The sequence below is a fragment of the Mesocricetus auratus genome, unplaced genomic scaffold (assembly GCF_017639785.1).
Source record: "Mesocricetus auratus isolate SY011 unplaced genomic scaffold, BCM_Maur_2.0 Super-Scaffold_100007, whole genome shotgun sequence".
NCBI classification, from domain to species: domain Eukaryota; kingdom Metazoa; phylum Chordata; class Mammalia; order Rodentia; family Cricetidae; genus Mesocricetus; species Mesocricetus auratus.
The window spans coordinates 33,120,643-33,133,872 of NW_024429191.1; the positions used below are offsets into that span (position 1 = coordinate 33,120,643).

At 48.0% G+C, this 13,230-nt stretch overlaps 1 long non-coding RNA gene across 5 annotated transcripts in view; it reads right to left on the reverse strand.

Moving 5' to 3' along the window:
* The window catches only part of LOC106020934, a 72,668-nt gene that overhangs the window by 34,022 nt on the left and 25,416 nt on the right, over nt 1-13,230 (reverse strand). The window lies entirely within an intron of this gene.

Sequence of the window (13,230 nt, forward strand, 5' to 3'; positions counted from 1 at the left end):
AGAAGCCCCAGCACGCTCCCATCCTATCTCAAGGCTCAGTAAATAGAAGCAACCTGTTATTTATCGTCACTGATGAAGCCAGTCATCCATCATCTACTGAGAACCCCATGGCCATATCACCTCAAACGTGCCCAATCTCATCAGCTGTTTACTGAACACCTACTATCCACGGTCATACTTGGCTACAAAGCATGTTCAAAGCAGGTTCAGAAGAAAAAAGCTAAAACTGGGACTGAGGAATGCGGGTAGCTACCATAGCAGGAGGGCTAGAGGCGAAGAGACAGAGAGTGGCTCTTTCTTCACTTTCCTCAAATGTAGACTGCAAAGCTGGTCCATCCACAACACCTGTAACTGGAACCATGGAAAGGGCTAGGTTCTCCCAGTTGTCAAGACCCATCCATTTCTGGGCTCATAAGCCTGCTAATCTCTGTGCTTCTCCAGTCCTATGAAGTCAGCTGCATCTCACACTGCCATATGTAGCCTCGGGATAAATGTCCACAGCGTGGGGCTGCTGAGAAAGTCCCCCTGTTCTTACAAACCAAGTTCTCATCTGATCTTCCAAGATGAGAGGCTTAAAGGACTAGTCAGCCAGGGCTCCTGTTCTCTCTCACAGGGCTGCCTTCTGTTGCAGAAGACAAAACTCAACAAGCATGCTGTCAGCAGAGAGGCATTGTCAGATGCCAGAGCCTGTGAGTGCAATAACATGGGGAGAGGGACAGAAGGTATGGAGGAGCCTCCTGCTGCAGCCTGTATTGTCACCTGGCCTCGCTGGTAACTCCTGGACAACCAAATTGGGCTAATTCCCCTGTGAGGTTTCCTTTGTATTATCTGCCCTGTCTGTACTTCTGAACCTTGGCTGAGACTTAGGATTGCCTGGCTACAGAGCCAAAGGGAGACACCTCCCCCAATACTGTGGGCTTTTCCCTTCATGACTACAAAACAATATCTTTTCACTGATGGACTTGGGAAATAATGAAGACAGACCCCGCTCCCCTCCCCCAGAAGACACTCATAATTCTACTGCTCAGCATTAATTACAGTTAATATTTAGTATTAACTGGGGTGGTAGCACATACCTGTGATCCCAGCATTGGGGAGGCAGAGGCCAGGGGATCACCAAAAGTTTAAACTCAGACTGGTCTACATAGAAAGCTCCTGGCCAACATAATGAGACTTAGTCTCATAACACAAAACAGTATGAAAACAACAAAAGCATTAAATCCTTCCAGACACTTTTGGTTTTTGCATATTTTTAGGCAGGGTTTTATGCCGCACAGGTTGGCCTTGAACCCCTGACTTTAATGATTCCACTTCTCAAACTCTGGGATTTCAGGTATACATCACCACATCTGGCTTGCACTGCAACGTTGGGGAGGGGAAAGAAATCAAGCTGTATGTGGGGGCTCATGCCTGCAGTCTCAACCCTCAGAGCTGACACAAGAGGACTGCAAGAGTTTGAAGTCAGTCTGGAAATACAGTGATGCCCTGTCTCAAAACAGTAAGAGGCTGGAGAGACGACTCAAGGGTAAAGAGCACTGGTTGCTCTTCCAGAGGACCAAGGTTTCATTCCCACACCCACATGGTGACTCACAACTGTCCCTAATTCTAGTTCCAAGGGATCTGAGGCCTTTTTCTGGCCTCCATGGACACCAGGCATGTATTTGGTACACAGATATACATGCGGGCAAAACATCCATACATGCCGGGCGTTGGTGGCGTACGCCTTTAATCCCAGCACTCGGGAGGCAGAGGCAGGTGGATCTCTGTGAGTTCGAGGCCACCCTGGTCTACAAGATCCAGTTCCAGGACAGCCTCCAAAACAATACAGAGAAACCTTGTCTCCAAAAACCCCCCAAAAAAACAAAAACAAAAAACCAACCCAAAACAAAAAACATCCATACACATAAAATAAACAAATAAAATTTAGTTACAAAACCAAAAAGAGAAAAAGAAATTGTGACCATTGCTTTGTAACTTGAATTTTTACTGTGTTATGAAATGCTCCTGTCATTTCAGTTTCCTTTTAAGGATGATTTTTGTTTCTTAGTACTTTACATGTGTCATCTCACAATATATTACCCAATCCCCAAACATCGGCCATTTGCCTTGTTTCTAGTGAGTGCCACCAAAAGTCACTGTTAGAATGAAAATCTGGTATCTTTTTTTCCCTCAGAAGCAGGGGGAGGCCGAAAATCTCAGACTGTTTCCTTCAGTTATTAATACAAGTGCCACTGTCCGGTGTCATAGTCTCATGGCAGAAGTAGGTGAGGAAGGAAGGAGGAGATGGAGCTCCAGACACCAAGAGGCTAATTCTCACAGGCCCTAGCCTTTCTTCTCCCTTAAGGGCTAGTGTCTTAGGAAAACAATAGGCTCCTCCCATTGGCACCTCGAAATCCATGGGGGATTCCCCACCTTAACCAGAGAGCAATGTCCTTCTGTGACCCAAGGAAAGAGCCCACTCCAGCCCCTTGGGGAAACCCCCATGGGAAAGCTCCTCCTTCCCTCTGTGTGTGGAGTCCTGGCTCTGGGTCAGGGCTGCAGGGACGCTCCCAGGCTTGCTCCCATCCCTCACAGAGCTGCCAGGGACAGTCTGTGCCCTCAGAGGCAGTGCCTAGAGAACAAGGGAGTTTCAGCCCTGAAGGCCACCACACCCGGGACTGTGTCCTGACTGACACATGTCAGCTCATCTCTGAAGGTGACCACCTGGGCTGGGATCCTGTCTACTGTTAGATCTGTAACCTTTAGCTGGCTGCAATGGTCCTCAGCAGCCCATCTGCAAGATGGGCATGATAACATCAACCCTACAGGCTTGTTGTGAGGGTTAAATTAAACACTGGTAAAATGCACAGGTGTCCAGGGTTCAGCGAGCATTCGAAGGCCTGGAGGATGGCTCCCGCCATGCCCCATGACACAGACAGGAAGCTCTGTGGAATCAGTTGGCTTCTACACGTCCACTACTGTACTCAGACATTCCTGACATGAAATGCACCATTGTCTGCATACTGCTCCAAATCCTCATCTCCTGCTGCAGGACAGTTCAAGGACAAGAAGTGTCACCGTGAAGAGCCCAGGAGCAGTCGTTATCTCCTCTCTACTGATAAGGAAATAAGCTTAGAAAGGTAGGGGCCTTGTGGAAGTCACAGCAGGAAAAGGCTGTGGGGTTCTGATTCATGGGGGTGCACTGTGTTTTGGGCAGTGGGTTTGTGGAAGGAGTGTGGGTAAAAAGGGAGCAGCCTGGTCACAGGTCCTTAAGAGAGAGAGAGAAGCATGTCCTTGGGGGCAGTGGCACCCTCCATCACCACCCAGCCTCTGCCACACTAACCTGAGCCCCACACCATCTCCCTATGGATCTTCTGCAGGTAGCAGCTGTGTACCTCCAGACGCCCAGGGCCGATGAAGGGAGAACATGGCCCAGGCTCCTTCTGTGAGTGCAGTCCTTCCAGCAAGGATGTGAGGACCGCAGTTCAGGGTGTACATAGGGACTGCCTAGGAGCTGGCTGACCAATCAGACCACAAGCATCTGGATTTATTAATTTCTGTGCACCTAGGACCAGGACCCTAGGGTGGCGTATGGTGAAGGCTGAATGAAGGAGAAGCAGCTAAACTTAAGCCAAGGGTAAAAGGAAGGAAGAGAGGACTCAAGGTTTGGATGACCTAGACTAGTCTCTCTCTCCCCTACTAAATGGAACACCTGTAGGGAAAAGCAGGCCTGGGCTGATTCATCTACATGGCCCCACCACACCCAAGAGGTCACACTGCAGAAAACCGATGCCCAATAAGCGTCGCTGATTAGAACTGTCAGCATGCAGCATGACAGTTGGCATCTGCTTTGCATGCCTGAGCCATCAGGGCAAAGGCCTGTCCTATTGATTCAATGTGTCCTGGCCAAGATGGCTGGGGACAGGGCAGCAACCCTTCCTCTCTAGCTGTAGACCGTCTCCCTCCCCAGACCTAGAACACATGGTTAACTTTCCCTTCCTTAGTCAAAGGGAGAGCATCTGGAGGAAACTATGTGGTTCTAGGTGTTTCCTTATCGATGGCAATGGGTGGCTGTATGGCAGACTGTCTTTGCCCCCTAGCTCCCTAGGCCACAAGAAAGGAAAACAGATTCATTATCTCCTTGCTCAGACTAAAACTGTGGCTTTTCCGAGTGGTCAGACTAACTGATGCTTTTCAATCTGTCACCCTCACTATGCCACAGACCACATGACTGCTAATAACTCCCATGCCTCATTCCTCACCTGGTGGTACACATGTCTGTCACCCCAGTGAGTTGGGATGGCAAGGTCAAGGCTTGCCCGGGCTACAGAGTGAGTCCATAGCTAGCCTGGGCAACTTAGTGGGTCCCTGCCTGGAAGTAACACACACACACACACACACACACACACACACACACACACACACACACACACACACACTCCAGAGAACATATCCACAAGAACAAAACTGACAATATTAAATATCACAGTCAAGTGAGGGGAAGATCTGTGCACTGGAGAGCGTCTACTCCTCAAGGGTGGGTCCACTTGATTGTGAAGCCCGAGCCTTGCTGTGCCATGTGGCATGGATGAGAGCAGAGCCTCACTCAGCTCAGAAAGCAAGTGCAGATGTCTGTTTTGGATCAGATGTGGGGTCAGGTGCTGGGAATGGCTCTGTGAGGCTGGGGTTGTGCGTAGGGCAGGGTGTGGGGAGCACCCTGGCTGACAGACTTAAGTGAAGCAGCCACTTTCACACATGCACGTTAAACCTGGCTCTCTCCTCTCCCTTACAGCCCCATCCCCCCCTAGTCAGGCCCCATGTGACTATGCCTGACTGTGTCGGGGCTGCAGGACCTGCGCAGAGAATAGCATTGACTTGTCCAGCTGGCTGGCCCAAGGGAAATTCTACTCCCTTTGAGTCACCACACAGCAGGAGCTTTGCACAAACGGTGGACTACAAACAATCATTGTGTTTGCTTCAACATGCTGCACTGCTTCCAAAACCCCCTGTGATGTATTGGGGTGAAATCTGGATCCAAAAACTTCCCCAGGTTTCCCCTAGCTTGAACGGAGTGATGCCCTAGCCATCACATGCTACTCTACGAGCTTGACTTCCCCATAGAAAAGACCTTAGATTCAAGATTACGAACTTATTGTATTGTCAGATCCAGGAGAAACCCAGGACAAATGGCTGGCTAACTGGTGAACACACTGCTCTCCGGGATCACTCAGTACCGGTGGCTCTTCTCAGCCCACACCCCACCCGAAACCTCTCCATTGACTTTGCTTTCCCTCCCCCAGTCTGATTCCTACATAACCCTGCCATCTCGGCTTTGTACTCTCTTGTTCCTCTGCTCCTGGCTCTTGGTCTGCTTGTCCCCCACCACTTCTACTCCTTCCTTGTTTCCCTCTCCCCTCATGGCTCAGTTTGTTTAGGTCTGGACATGTTCAATGTACTATTTTCTCTCCCTGCTCTGCACTCTTCTAGATGCCTCTGGCTGTACTCTCCCTCATATCTACAATAAAAAAACCTTCTCCTCAGCCGTACCTTGGAGAGATCATGTTCTCAATTCATTCACTTGTGGTCTGCAGTGACCAAGCCCCTCCCTACCTCTTTGGTTGGGCACCTACCAGAGGTCCCTGTTAATTGGCTGAGAGGGCCCAACCTATGAGATGGATACAAGCACCACTCATATCACCCTTCAGCAAAAAGATTGCTCCAGAGCGCTAGGGCTGGTTTCCTTCAACTCCAGCTTCATGCTAGATATACAAAGGAAGGGTGCACAAGTCCCAACCCGGAGCCATGTGTCACTGCTGTGACCTAGCACAGTTGCTGACTGAATGAAAAAAAAAATAGGACCTGACACTCAAGAAAAGGGTTATTGTAGATACCGAGGGAGCCTCTGGAAGGGTCCAGACTGGACACGGCCAGCAGAGTGAACCAGGTCATGAGACTGGGGATGGGGGCAGGGGACACCGAACAGACAACGATGACACACAACAGTGCTCGCAGGAACCAAGAGAACCAAGACAGTGTGAGAGGGTACAGCCAAAACGGCGGCGGCTCTACAGGAATCGGAGAAGCTGGGGAAGGGAAGGGAAGCTCAGCGGTTACAGAGATTGGGGTAGGGGACTGGGCATGCCAGCCAGAATGACTCTAAAAGGTACCTGTGAGGAGGGACTGAGGGAGACTGGCAGCCAGAGTCCACTTTGATACGCTAAATAAGCACCTCAGCCACTTTGTCCTGAGTTTGAGACCTGACACTGACCACCGCTGGCAGCACTCACTGGTGACCCTGCCAGTGGTCTTAGGTAAGACTACTACTCATGACCTACCTATCTATGTCTCGCTCTGTCCCCTGCCCCTTCCCATCACCTTCTCCCACTCCCCCTCCCTCTCATAAGAGCTCAGAACCCCAAGCTGGGCCAATGATTCTAGAAAGCTGCAGACCCTGCACACAGTTCTGGCTGCCTAGGAATTCTGAGGAGTGAGACTTCCAATCGGATAAGAATCCCTAGACCAAGCCCTCCTTATTTATTTATTTATTTTTTTGGTTTTTACGAGACAGGGTTTCTCTCTATTGTTTTGGAGGCTGTCGTCCAGCCCGGCCTCGAACTCACAGAGATCCGCCGGCCTCTGCCTCCCAAGTGCTGGGATTAAAGGCGTGCGCCACCACCACCTGGCTTCCAAGCCCTCCTTATATTTAAAAAATTTTTATTATTCTTTACTTTTTGTGTTTTGTATGTGCACCATATGTGTGTAGGTGCTCCTTGGGAGCATCTACAAAGTGTTCAATTTCAAGTGTCATTTCCTTAGGTGCCACTCACCTTGTTTTGTGACACAGGGTCTATTCAATGGCCTACAGCTTTACTGGATGACTCACTGAGCCCAGAGTTCTACCTTGCTCTGCCTCCCAGAGCTGCTGTTACAAGCCTGTGCCACCACACCTGGCTCTTCTGTGAGTTCTGGGGACCAAACTAAGGTCTCACACTTGTGTAGCAAGCAAATGATTTGTGGACTGAGCTATCTTCCTGTTGAAACAGGAACTCACTAGATAGTCAAGGCTGACCTAGAACTCACCACTGTAGCCCAGGCTGGCTTTCCTCCTACTTCTATTTCCTGAGTGCTGAGATCAGACATGTACCATTACACACAGAACCCTCCCCTAACACACACATACAGGTGCAGTTAGAACCTGAGCAGACAGGGGTGACATTAAGTACCTGTCCATACCTGAGAGCATGGAGTGGGTTTAGGAGACAGTGACCAGGATGTATTGGGACACAGCATTACTTTAAAGAGTCTAAGCTCCATCAGTTGGAGAAAGCCCTGTGACCACCAAGGCTTCCAAGACTCCTGAGAGAAGAGCACATTCTTGCTGTTACTCAGGAGCCCAGGAGCCCTGCCTCGCTTCTTTCATGTCGGACTGTCAAATGGGAAGATTGAGCTTGGAGTGAAGGATCCCTCCCCAGAGGGACAGAGTCCCCAGGAGATCTGTTGGCTAAGTCCCGAGTCCCTGCTCTCTCCTGATGATAAGACACAGCTGTTCATAGGAGACTGGGACCACGTCCACCTCCCCGCACCCCACCCCCACCCCTGCCACTGCACTCTTAAGAAGCCAGAGCCCCACCCCCAGTCCCAGTCAGGAAGAGAATCTGTAATCTGTATGGCCAGCCTCTCGTGAACTTGCAGGCTGGCTCAAGGCGCTGAACTGTTGAATAATTGAGAATTTTTTTTTCACCCAGTGTTTTCAGAAACTGTTGTTTAAATGATATAACTATCCCAACTGTTTACATGACCCTTGGGAAGCCTCTACAGACATCGTTCTCAGTTCACAAGTGAAGCAGGGAAACCTTGCCATGCAGTGCTTATGCCTTGCGTAATGGAGCTGTGCATTTTGCTCTAATCTCCTTTGAGCTGCTTTTCCTGATGTCTGGGGTTCCACGTCGAACTTGACAGGTACTCAGTCCCTGGACAAACTGCCCACAAGTCAGGTTTGAGGGTGAGGTCTCCAGAATGACTAGACAATAACAAGAGGGGTCATTTAACAGGGGCCTGCTCTTACTGGTACTCTGCTTTTATGGGTGTGGGTCCGCTATCTCGGTCCTCTCTGTTGGAGGGTGTCAGTGTTCTTGATCCAAATCTTAGGGCTAACTCTTTGGATTTGTGGACTCAGAATCCATAAAGTCCTTGTTTCCAATTGCACGGGGGGGGAGCGGGGATGCAAAGTTCCTGGAAACATTTTAAAGCAAATGTGAGGTCTGGATTTCTTTCTAGAACCACCTTTGGGCTCTCCATGACTCAGAACTGGGACTAAAACCCAGGGACTCAGCCCTTCGTATTAGAGAGGCTACTGTTGTCTGCACTAACACAGTGGTCCCCTCACTGACATGGTGCAAAGGAATGATGTGCCATTTATTAACACCTAGGGGCAACCCCAGAGATTATTCTAAGCCTCTAGAGACAGGCTTCTTCATGCCACAAAGCCACCAAGAATTCCCAATAAAGAGACAGGGAAATGGTTAAGAGCACTGGATGTTCTTGCAGAGAACCCAGGTTTGGTTCTCAGTACCTACCTGGAGGCTCACAACTGTCCCTAACCCCAGTTAAAGAGCTCTGATGTCCCCTTCTGGCTTCCACAGACACTGCATGCACATGGTGCACTTACATATGTTCAAAAACCACTTGTACAAACATAAATAAAATCTTTTAAAAAAAAAAAGAATTACTAACAACTCTCAAGGTTAGTGCCAACATCTAAGCCTGACTTCCACATGTGTTGAACCCCTTGCTAGAGAAGGTGGAGGCACAGGGAGAGCCCTCACATCTGGGAAAAAGGGAAGACTCGTGGCTAGAGAGATGGCTCAGAGGTTACAAGCACTCGCTGCTTTTGCAGTGGACCTGAGTTCAGTTCAAGCACCTAGTCAGGTGGTTTACAACAACCTGTAACTCCAGTTCTAGGGGTCCAAAAACCTATTCTGGCCTCTGCACGTGTGCATGTGTGCGCACATGCTACAAATACTCATAGATACAAAGATATATACACATAGCTAAAAAGTAAGACTCCAGGAAGCACTCATTTATTTGACCAGGGTCAATGCAATGAGACTTGAAGAAAAAAAACCACCACAGGTAGGGGTGGGGCATCTTTTCTATTGTGGAGGAAAAAAGAAACAGAAGTCTTCAGTCTTAAAATTTAGACTTGGCCATAGACTGAGTGATCCCAGTCATAGTAAATTCTATCCTCACGGACCGATAGCCTCCGAAACAATACAGAGAAACCCTGTCTCGTAAAAACCAAAAATAAATAAATAAATAAATAAATAAATAAATAAATAAAATCTGTCCTCACCTTTCTTCATACTTCGGCTTGTCCAGGAGCCTCCTCCCAGGCCTCCCTCCCACAGGAGGCCCCTCCCATACAAGACTCTACCCACATGAGGCTCCTCCCACGCAAGGGCTCCACCCACAAGAAGTCCCTCCTGCCTGAAGTCCCTCCAATCTAACCAACACTCTCCAGTGCAGTACTGTGTGCTCACACTGTGCCAGGTTTAACCATTAGTTATCTGAGAGAAGTAGGTAACCCAGGGCCTGTGGTGGAGGCATATGTTTGTAATGTTCGTACTCAATAGGCTGAGGCAAGGGGACTGTGAGTTTGAGGCAGATCTGGGGTACCCAATAAGACCTTGTCCAAAACAAATACTCCAGCCTGGAGACTACTGATCTAAAAGTAGTACCACAGGAACAGGAAGGGACAAATTTTGCAGAGTGGTGTCAGGAAATTGCAAGCAAGGCAGATGCTGAAAACATAAAGTTTCTGTTGGTATAACCAGAGGAGCATCAGAGGCAGAGGACAAGGAAGTCAAAAGCTGGGTTTAGGTAGGGATGGAAGATTGGTGTGGCTGCTGGCATGGGGTCCTTGACAGTGGCTAATGCCCTCCCTGGTGTAGGGAGTAGAAGTCCTGAGTGTGTGAAGTGCTTAGTGTGCTAGCTCCTGAGTGTGTAAGGTGCTTAGTGTGCTAGGTCCTGAGTGTGTAAGGTGCTTAGTGTGCTAGGTCCTGAGTGTGTGAAGTGCTTAGTGTGCTAGGTCCTGAGTGTGCTAGGTCCTGAGTGTGTAAGGTGCTGAGTGTGCTAGGTCCTGAGTGTGTGAGGTCCTGAGTGTGTGAAGTGCTTAGTGTGCTAGGTCCTGAGTGAATGTTTGTTGTTGACATGAGCCAGCCACTTCAAGGACACTAGTCTCAGACCCATGGGAAAATGGCAAGACCTTCCTCCCTTCCCCCATAGTGAGGGCAAAGCCTTCTTCTGGTTCAAGTGCAAATGTTGATAGTATGTGCAGAATATGTCCACCATAGCTTTCTCCCCTCACCCTACCCCAAATTTATAACCTAAAGACTGCTTTCCTACAGAGATTGCTCCTACAGAATTAGCTTCACCTGCCTCCTTGTTGATCTGTATGTAATAACCCCACCTCCTTGTTGATCTGTATGTAATAACCCCACCTCCTTGTTCAGCTATGTAATAACCCTGCCTCTCTGCTCAACTGTATATAATAAACATGCTGCGTTTCCTGGGCACTGTGCTTTCTCCATCAAAAATCCTGGACCACCTGATCCCAGCTTTCCTGTGTGTATGTATAATGGTCATTCCTTCATTCTCCAGCTTCCCCCAAGTCAGGTTCAATTCCTGGAAGCCACTAGGATGTGGCAGCCTAGGCCAGTCCATTTCTGCCCAGCGGGAGGACTCCAAGGGTTCAGTCCTCACTGGTCTGATTGGGATATTCCTCAAGGTCAGTCTGAGATATCTCCTAAGAGATCTCCCTTCTGTCTCCTTCCTTTCCAGAAACTAGATAGCAACCGCTCTCACAAGGCTACCTTTTCTCTGCCCACCTTTCACACTTTATCTTTCAGTAAATCTGCATTTCCAGTTCTGCCTGGGGTCTGCTTCCCAGAGGATCTAGAACTAGTGGAGGTACCAGTGAAATGGCTTAGCGGGTACAGTCGCCTACTGTATTTGCATGATGGCCCAAGTTCAATTCTTGGATCCCACCTAAAGGTGCACAGAGCAAATCAATGCCACAAAAGTTGTCCTCTGACTTTCACATAGGCAACAACACAAAATAATAAATTAAATGTAAAAGTGACTGAAAAGGAGTTGGGGTAAATGTTTAGTGCTTGCTGGCAGTGAGAAGCCACTGAAGCATTTTAAACAGAGAAAGCCACAACCAGATTTGAGTTTTGTGGAAATAATTCCAGAAGTGGGGTGATGGATGCATTGCGAATTGACAAAGGGCAAGTGTGGAAACATGCACTACCTTTTTGTTTTGTTGCTTCAGCATATTTTCATACTTCTAAATCATTATATTTTGCACACATTCACCCCTCCACCAGCATCTGGTTCCCCCCTCCCGCCACTCTGCTTTGATGTCACACTGGTATATGTGTGTGTGTATTTAAATCTCAAATATGCACAAATGGGAACACGCCATATGTTGTCTTTCTACCCTGCCCTTCACCCCACCTGCTGTATCGATACCTCTTCCCTCACATTCTCTCTTCTGCTTTCTACAGAACAAGTACAATTGACTACATGTTTATCCCTTAACTCTACAAACCCAGTATCAGGAATCCATCTTACAGAAATGCCACCACAAACATATAAGAGTAAGGATGTTTACAGTCCTCTATAGATAGAGCAGTGCAATGTAAAGTCTATTAGGAAGAAGATGAAATACTGGTATGCTAACACAGTGGAATATTTAACACAGCACAGTTCAAAAGAATACAGTGGCTGGGCATGGTGATGTATGCCTTGAATACCAACACTAGGCAAACAGAGGCAAGAGGATCTCTGTTGGGAGAGATCATTGTTATTTAGAACCTTTTGTAAATATTGCCAGCCTTTTTTAAGAATAGCCCATCATGTTAAAAGAATACCTACCTTCAATCCCATCCAACCCTCTTCCCCTCCCCAGCTTCCTAATGAATAGAACTTGGGCTCACAGGAATAGCTGATGGCAAAAAAGGAAACATTCCACACTTAGATCACTTAACCCCTCCTTCTGCGACCCTTTCACCTTGCCAACACCTGTTATCTGTTCAACTTCAGTGGCCTGGTTACTAGGCAATGATCCCTCTCCTTTGATTACTCCACCCTACGTAGTTTCCCACCCTAACCACTATATAACAGGCCTGAGAAAAATATGATCAGAAAGCCTATCTTGCTGTCTGTTCTTTGTGTCTCTTGTCATTCCAGGTCCCCGAGTGCTTGGCCCCCCGTTGTGCCCTGCTGGTCAGGGCAGATCTCTGTGAGTTCAAGGTCAGATTGTTCTACATAACAAGTTATAGACCATACAGGGCTGTATAGTGGGACCCTGTCTGAAAATAAATAAGTAAATAAAAATAATTTAACATGGGGCCTGGGGAGATGGCTCTTGTTGTACAAGCATGAGGACCAGAGGTCAGGTCTCCAGAAACCCATGTAAATGACAGGTGGACATAATACTTGCCTGTAATTCTAGCCTTGGAAGGTGGCAACAGAGACAGGAGAGTCTCAGAACAAGTCAGCTAGCAAGATTGGCTATACTGGGGAGTTCTGGGTTATGCTGAGAGACCCTGACTCAATGAGTAAGGGTCATTGAGTTTGATGATGGTTCTTGATATCAACCTTGGTCTCCATATGCAGGAACATACACAAGTATATGTACTCACACACATGCAAAAACAGGTATACATGCATACATACATACCACACACAGGTAAAAGAAAAAAACAGGTCTCTATGTATTGTCTTAAAGGATGTACACATATACAATGCTACTGGTAAAACTCCAGTTGTTGGACAAGGAATACAATGATCCCACTTTCATGAACAAGCGGTGAAGTTAGGTATGGTAGGATATACATGTAATCTCAGTACTCAGGAAGCAGAGGATCATGAGTTGGGGTCAGCCTGGCCTACACTGAGAGAGATCTTGTCTCAAAAACAAAGGGTGGAGGACATGGTTCATTGGTAGAACACTTGTTTAGCATGCCTAAGGCCTACGTTTGGTTCCCCCCAAAACCACTGTGGTAGTTTGAATGAGAATGCTCCCCATGGGCTCATATATTGGAATGCTTAGTCCCCAGATGGTAAACTGTTTTGGATGGATTCTAAGGTGTGGTCTTGATGGAGTAGGGAGAGCTTTGAGATTCCAAAGTTCACACAAGGCCCACTGTCTGTCTTTCTGTGCCTGCTGCCCGTGATCAGGATGTA